This window comes from Diabrotica undecimpunctata, chromosome 9 (assembly GCF_040954645.1).
Source record: "Diabrotica undecimpunctata isolate CICGRU chromosome 9, icDiaUnde3, whole genome shotgun sequence".
NCBI lineage: Eukaryota > Metazoa > Arthropoda > Insecta > Coleoptera > Chrysomelidae > Diabrotica > Diabrotica undecimpunctata.
The window spans coordinates 65,789,896-65,796,834 of NC_092811.1; positions in this window are offsets into that span (position 1 = coordinate 65,789,896).

A 6,939-nucleotide genomic window follows, 5' to 3' on the forward strand; every position below is an offset into this window, starting at 1 on the left:
ACCAAAACAGACTAAGGTATGGTAACCCTAACAGAAGAGTCTCTGGTCCTCCAAGTCAGGGGGTTGGGCGTAGGGCTAACAACCCTACCCTGAAAAAAAAAATTGTTACGAAAGCTGAAAAAACAAAAACCGGACGGACCTTATGTAGACAATCTCGCAAACGAAAAAAGGATATTCGATTTGGATCATGGAACGTGAGAACATTGTACTCTGCAGGAGCGATGAGATGTCTCTTAGACACTCTTAACAAATATAATATGTACATAACAGCTATACAGGAGATGCGATGGAAAGGGACCGGTACTCTCCAGAAGAATCTGAATACCATATATTACAGCTGCCATCACACTCAACATATCTTTGGGTAAATTCGAAAAGGGGCCTGCGTAGCGCAAGCGGTAGGATGCTTGACTCGCAAGCCGGTGGTCCGGGGTTCGAATCCCACCGCCGGCAAGAACATCTAGACATTTTAAAAATGTCTATAGGCCCCAGGTCGACTCAGCCTGAATAAAAATGAGTACCTTGGGTAAAACCAGGGGTAATAATAGACGGTTGAAGCGTAGCACTGGCCATGTTACCTTCCTTGTATACCGTAGGCCCTAGATATAGCAGACTACCCTGCTATACTCCCAAAGCCGCGACAGCGGTATAAAACGGGAGACTATTATATTAAATTCGAAATAAATGCCTATACGAACAAATCCTGTTTTCTCTGGCTGAATTATCCTATCCAACCTCACGTAATATACCGTTGTCAATAAGTGATCATTTGACAAAACTACTAAAATACATTTTCCAGAACAAGCAGAACCAGGACTCATCGTTATCGAAGAACCTCAGCCAGAGCCTTCCAAAAGACAACGGCTCATATAAATTTTGCATATTATAATTTATAATCATAATAATATATGATCATAAGCAACGAGATTTTTAGTTTTATTTTGTTACGAGTTCTACCTACCTACTGATTTTGCATAAGGTTTGCCTTTTTTCTTTTTAATTACTTGTGTGGAAAACCAGGTGACATTTATCAAATGACAGCATCCATAAAAATTAAATATTGAAATGTAAAAGAGTTTTAAGCAAAAAAACCCGAAAAAAGAAAAAAAAACGGTTTATTCTGTTTTTTTTTAATGTTGCGTCACGAAATTTTGTCCGCCAACCCCAGATTCGGATTAAGCACCCCAAAAAACATATGGAATGAAAAAATCAGAACTACCCCAAAACTCTCCTAGCAAAAATACAATTTAACTGAACTACACGTTTTACGTCGTCCACGCGCTGAAGCTCTAATGCAACTTAAAAGCGCCGGCGTCACCGCACTCCAAATTCCAAACTCCCCACGAAACACAGGCTTTAATGCTACTCTCATAAAGCGTGTCTCTTCCCTTCTGGCAAACACAACTACCTTCAAACTAACCACAACACTATCGGCATGAAATTGAGCTTGGAAAAATTAGACTCCCAAAGCAAGAAAGAGAAAAAATTGCTTGTTGGAATTCTACCTGATAGAATTCAAGATGATGTAATTGCCATTAATTTTATTTGTTTATTATTCCATCAATAGCAGAAATAAAATGTAGTATTTTTCAGAATTGTACAAAGTGTTTATGATAACATTGGAGAACACATGAAGCGACTAGATTTGCTTACTATGTCAGACATGAACAACATTAAAAGAAGTTTTGGTCTCGAATTTCAAGATGGAAATAGACATAAAAATGATGCAGTTTCTTTGGATTTGTGGGTACTTCACTAAGAAAATACTTCAAAAATGCTTGATGAAAACCCGATATTTTTCTATTAAAAAACAATGCGCAGAGGGAATATTATTGAAACAACAAGATTTTTGTCCCATAATTGTGAATAAATTTCAAAAAACAATCTGGAGTAAATTTGGAAATAGTACTTTAACAATTGATATCTTACAAATAACACACGGCTTGAATTCGTATGATTTTGAATTAACAACACTTATGGTATTAGATGAATTTAAACACGGTTTTCTAGTAGCCTTCATGTTTGCTAATAGAAAAGATGTTTACATATATCAATTATTTGTTCAACATATAAAAGCTACAGTTGGTAAGTAATTAAATTACAAATGTATTCATTTTATATTTATAATGTACCCAAGTTGTAGGTGAATTTCATCCAAAAATATTTATGTCTGATTTGGCAGAGGCATATTTTAATGCATGGCTCTCAGTAATGGACACTGAAAATACTCAACATATTTACTGTTTCTGGCATGCGGACCGTGCACGGCAAAGTAATATTAACAAAGTTAAAGGTTTGGAAAAACAAAAAGAAGTGAGAAAAACTATACCACAGAAGAGGAGTTCGAAAAATTTTTATCCAATACAATTACATTGTCGTTAAATGATAAGGACACTAAAGATTTTGAAATATATTTTAAAAACAATTATGCATCAAATTTTAGAAAATGAGCATACTGCTTCCGAAAACACTCTTTAATTAATACAAATATGCATTTCGAAGCAATGCATAAAATTTTGAAATAAATATATATATATATATATATATATATATATATATATATATATATATATATATATATATATACATATATATCTGTACCCAAGAGCCAACAGGAGTTAAGTCCAATATTTTTAAATATAATATTTTTGAGTTAAGCAACACAGGTTTACCAGGTCTATGTAATGGTAATAGAATTTATGTCCTTAATACTGTGTAAATCTCATTTTTAAATATTGAAATGGTTTAAGTACGTTGCATTTGTAACGTACAATTAGTTATGTGACTTAAATCAATATTATATTTACATTTAACAGCATCATAATGGTTCAAGTCCCACTTAACTCATTGTGACATTATAATTAGTGACTTAACCCCTCAGTGTCAGTCAGTGTTTTGAAATCTGTTGTATGACGTGTGTTGATATAGTAATAATTTGCAACGTTGAACTTAATTATAATAACAAGATGAATAGTAGAACATTAAAAATATTGAACATGTTACCTGTGACATTGGTAGAAGAAAATGAGAAAGCTCAAGAAGAAACTTTATCTACTCCAGGTAAGATAACCTCCAGGTAATTTTCAGTAACACAGTCATCTCTTCTAAATAATTACCGTATTAAATCATTAACTTGTGGATCTTGTCTATTGTAATTTATCTTTTACAGAGTGCAGTTTAATGCCACTGGAGGCTGAACAGATAGGCAACATTGTATTTGAAATAAACGACGAAGTGGTGATACCCTCAGAAAATTCCTATACCTATTTACAAAATTACAACCTTGCTGTAATTGACAACTTTTGTGAAAACGGTGATGAAAATCTTCAGGACCTTTCCGTTGTCACTGGTGACGATTGTGTTTTGTTAACAAACTCGACCAATGGCATTAACCTGAAAGACAATAATAATCCAAATTGTTTCCAACCCGATAAGACACAACGTAATGATTACGTTGTCGATGTCGATGAACCAATCACTAGCGATGACGAGAATATAGATCCAAATTTCACAGGAACCATTTCAGAGACTACTTATTCTGACACATCTTATGAGAGTAACGAATTACCTACTAATACTAGTAATACTGCAGATGATGAGTTAACACAATTACAAGATAATCCACCAGATTCAAAGCAAAATAAAGGGAGGAAACGTATACGAAATGCAGCTCAATGGAAATGTAATATTAGGAAACGAGCAAGGACATCGGGTGAAGAGTATCTATCAAGTTGAAAGACAATTGTTCGCGCAAGGAGACTGAAGAGTCCTTGTAAAACAACTTGTAAGCTCAAATGCTTTGAAATATTTTCTCATGAAGATCGTGAGAGTATAATTAAGCATTTTTGGAACGACGATATAGATTATGACAGAAAGAGGCAATTTGTAGCTTCAAATGTGGAGCAGATTCCCATTCAGCGTGTCAGAAGTAGAAGTGGAGCACGAGAGGGAAAAAGAAAAGTTAGCCATATTTACACACTTAGCACAAAGAATGGTGCAAAGAAAAGAGTATGCAAGACATTTTTTCTTAGAACCTTGGATATTTCACAAAACTTTGTCGACATAGCTGTAAGAAAAATAGCAGGTGGTGGCATAATTAGGGGTGATTTGCGAAGAGGACATGCACCTCCAAATAAAATCTCAAGTGATGTGAGAGAAGGAATAAAATTACACATTAATAATTTTCCGACTTATGACTCCCATTATAGTAGGGAGAAAACAGCTAAAAATTATTTAGAGTCGGATTTAAATATATCTAAAATGCATCGTCTCTATGTTGAAGAATGTGAAGAAAAAAGAATTCCAACAAACAAAATTGGAAAACTGTGGTTGTATCGTGACATATTAAACACGGAATTTAATATTTCCTTTAGACAGCCATCTAATGATACATGTGACACTTGTGATGCTTTTATTATAAAGCTTAAAGATGCATTGAACATTGAAGATCGTGCCAGTATACAAACGGAGTATGATAATCACTTGGAAGATGCAAAAAACAGATACCAGCTGAAAAGGATGGATAAAGAAGACTCAAAACTAGGAACCAATAAGAAAATAATTATGATTGATTTGGAAAAGTGCCTACCGACACCACTTTTGAAAAACTCGCAAAGTTTTTATTCGCTTAAATTGTGGACTTTCAATTTAACGATCCATGATGCCACAATAAATAAAACTCATTGTATAATGTGGGACGAAACAATATCAGGAAGAGGAGGAAATGAAATTGCATCAACGTTAATTAAGTGGGTGCAACTGAAAGGAATAGATGAAAGAGTAGAAGAGCTGACTATCTGGTGTGATAACTGTCCGTCTCAAAATCGTAATTTAATGATGGTGATGTGCTACTTTTACATATTCAGCATATGTCCTACACTTAAAGTGATTAACCACAAGTTTTTATTGAGAGGACATACCCATTTAGAAGCGGATAACGACCATGTTTTAATAGAAAGAGCTCAGAAAAAGTTACCAGCTTTTCAAATTGTAACGCCATGGGATTGGCAACAACTAGTTAGAATTACTGCACAAAAGTTTAAAGTGGTAAATATGGAACTAGAAGATTTTTTGGACATGAAATCCCTCTATTCTGATAAAAATTCCCCGTTTGTAAAAGGCAGAAAATCTGAATCAGGAGACGTAATGCACATATCATAGTGCAAGCACGCTCTGTAAAACCAGGAAGTTTGTTTTATAAAACAAATTTTACCCAGGAACACTTTGAAGAAGTAAATTTCAATCGTCGGGCCATAAAAGAAGGTCCGTTAGAAGTAATGCCAATAAGGAAAAGTGAGAAACCAATAAGTACAAAAAAATATAAACATTTAAAAAATCTCCTACAATGGGTTCCTAAAAGGTTTCATAAGTTTTATGAAGATTTGAGTCATGTTGAACAAAAATAATATAATTGAATAATAATATAATTAGTAAGATGTTTAATGAAATATATTCTTTAAGATTTGTATTGTCAATTAATAAATAAAAATTGATTGTGAAAAGTAAACTTGGTTGTTTAAAATAATTATTAAGTCCACTACTTTAACAATTTACCCGTACGTAAGTCCAATTAAGTCCCTATATTATTAAAGTTACATCGAGTTATGTCACATAACTTATATAAGAACAAAAATTTACTAAAGTGATAAATTGCAGTGTATTTCCACTTCTTTTTGTAGCTTATTACATAAATAAAAAAATCCAATTGCATAGTTAACGATGAGAAATATAGATTTAAAGTAAGTGCAAAACTTTAAATGGCTACCCTGTCAAATTTGCATTATGTGACTTAACACCTGTTGGCTCTCGGGTACAGATATATATATATATATATATATATATATATATATATATATATATATATATATATATATATATATATATATATATATATATATAGGAAAGGAAAGGAAATTTAATCTTTGCAGATTAGTTAAATAGTAAACTCTTAAATATTGGGGAAATCTGCAAGAAATACTCTAATGTGTATCAATTGTTTCGCCGAACGTTTTCGCCAAAGAGAATTAATTTGGCTTCTTCAGGGCTGAAAGAGAATAAATTATAATTAGCTACCATATATTATCTATTAAAACATTATTGATCTTACCGTAACTTAGAATTGTAGAGTTAGAATATTAAAAAACTTTGCTAGTAACATAACGTTTTTTGTTACTATGTGCAAAAAAATCTTATATATATAAATCCTTATAAAAAACTTTTTTTGCACATAGTAACAAAAAAAACCACTATGTTACTAGCAAAGTTTTTTAATATTCTAACTCTACAATTCTAAGTTACGGTAAGATCAATAATGTTTTAATAGATAATATATGGTAGCTAATTATAATTTATTCTCTTTCAGCCCTGAAGAAGCCAAATTAATTCTCTTTGGCGAAAACGTTCGGCGAAACAATTGATACACATTAGAGTATTTCTTGCAGATTTCCCCAATATTTAAGAGTTTACTATATATATATATATATATATATATATATATATATATATATATATATATATATATATATATATATATATATATATATATATATCGATAAGTCAGTTCCAGACTATTACAAGTCCGAATTTTTTGATTTTGAGTTAAATATGAAGAAATGTGCCTAATCATCGTTTCTATCAGTTCCAAAGACTTACAAGTCGATTGGATATAAAAAAAATCCATAAAATCAAATATTCTACTTTGGAAATTAAAAAAAATATCAGTTTTGTCAGTTTCATATGATTACATTTCGAAATAGTATGCTACGAATCCAAAATTTATGTTTAGTCTCTCAATTCCAAAGAATGACAACTCGGAATATTACGGTCTGGAACTGGCAACACTGGCACTGTCATTCCGATGCTGCCCAATTATTGAAGGTCGAAGTGTGTTGTTTTGAGTTTTCTTTCATGGTCTAGTCTAAGCTTTATAGTGTTTAGTGT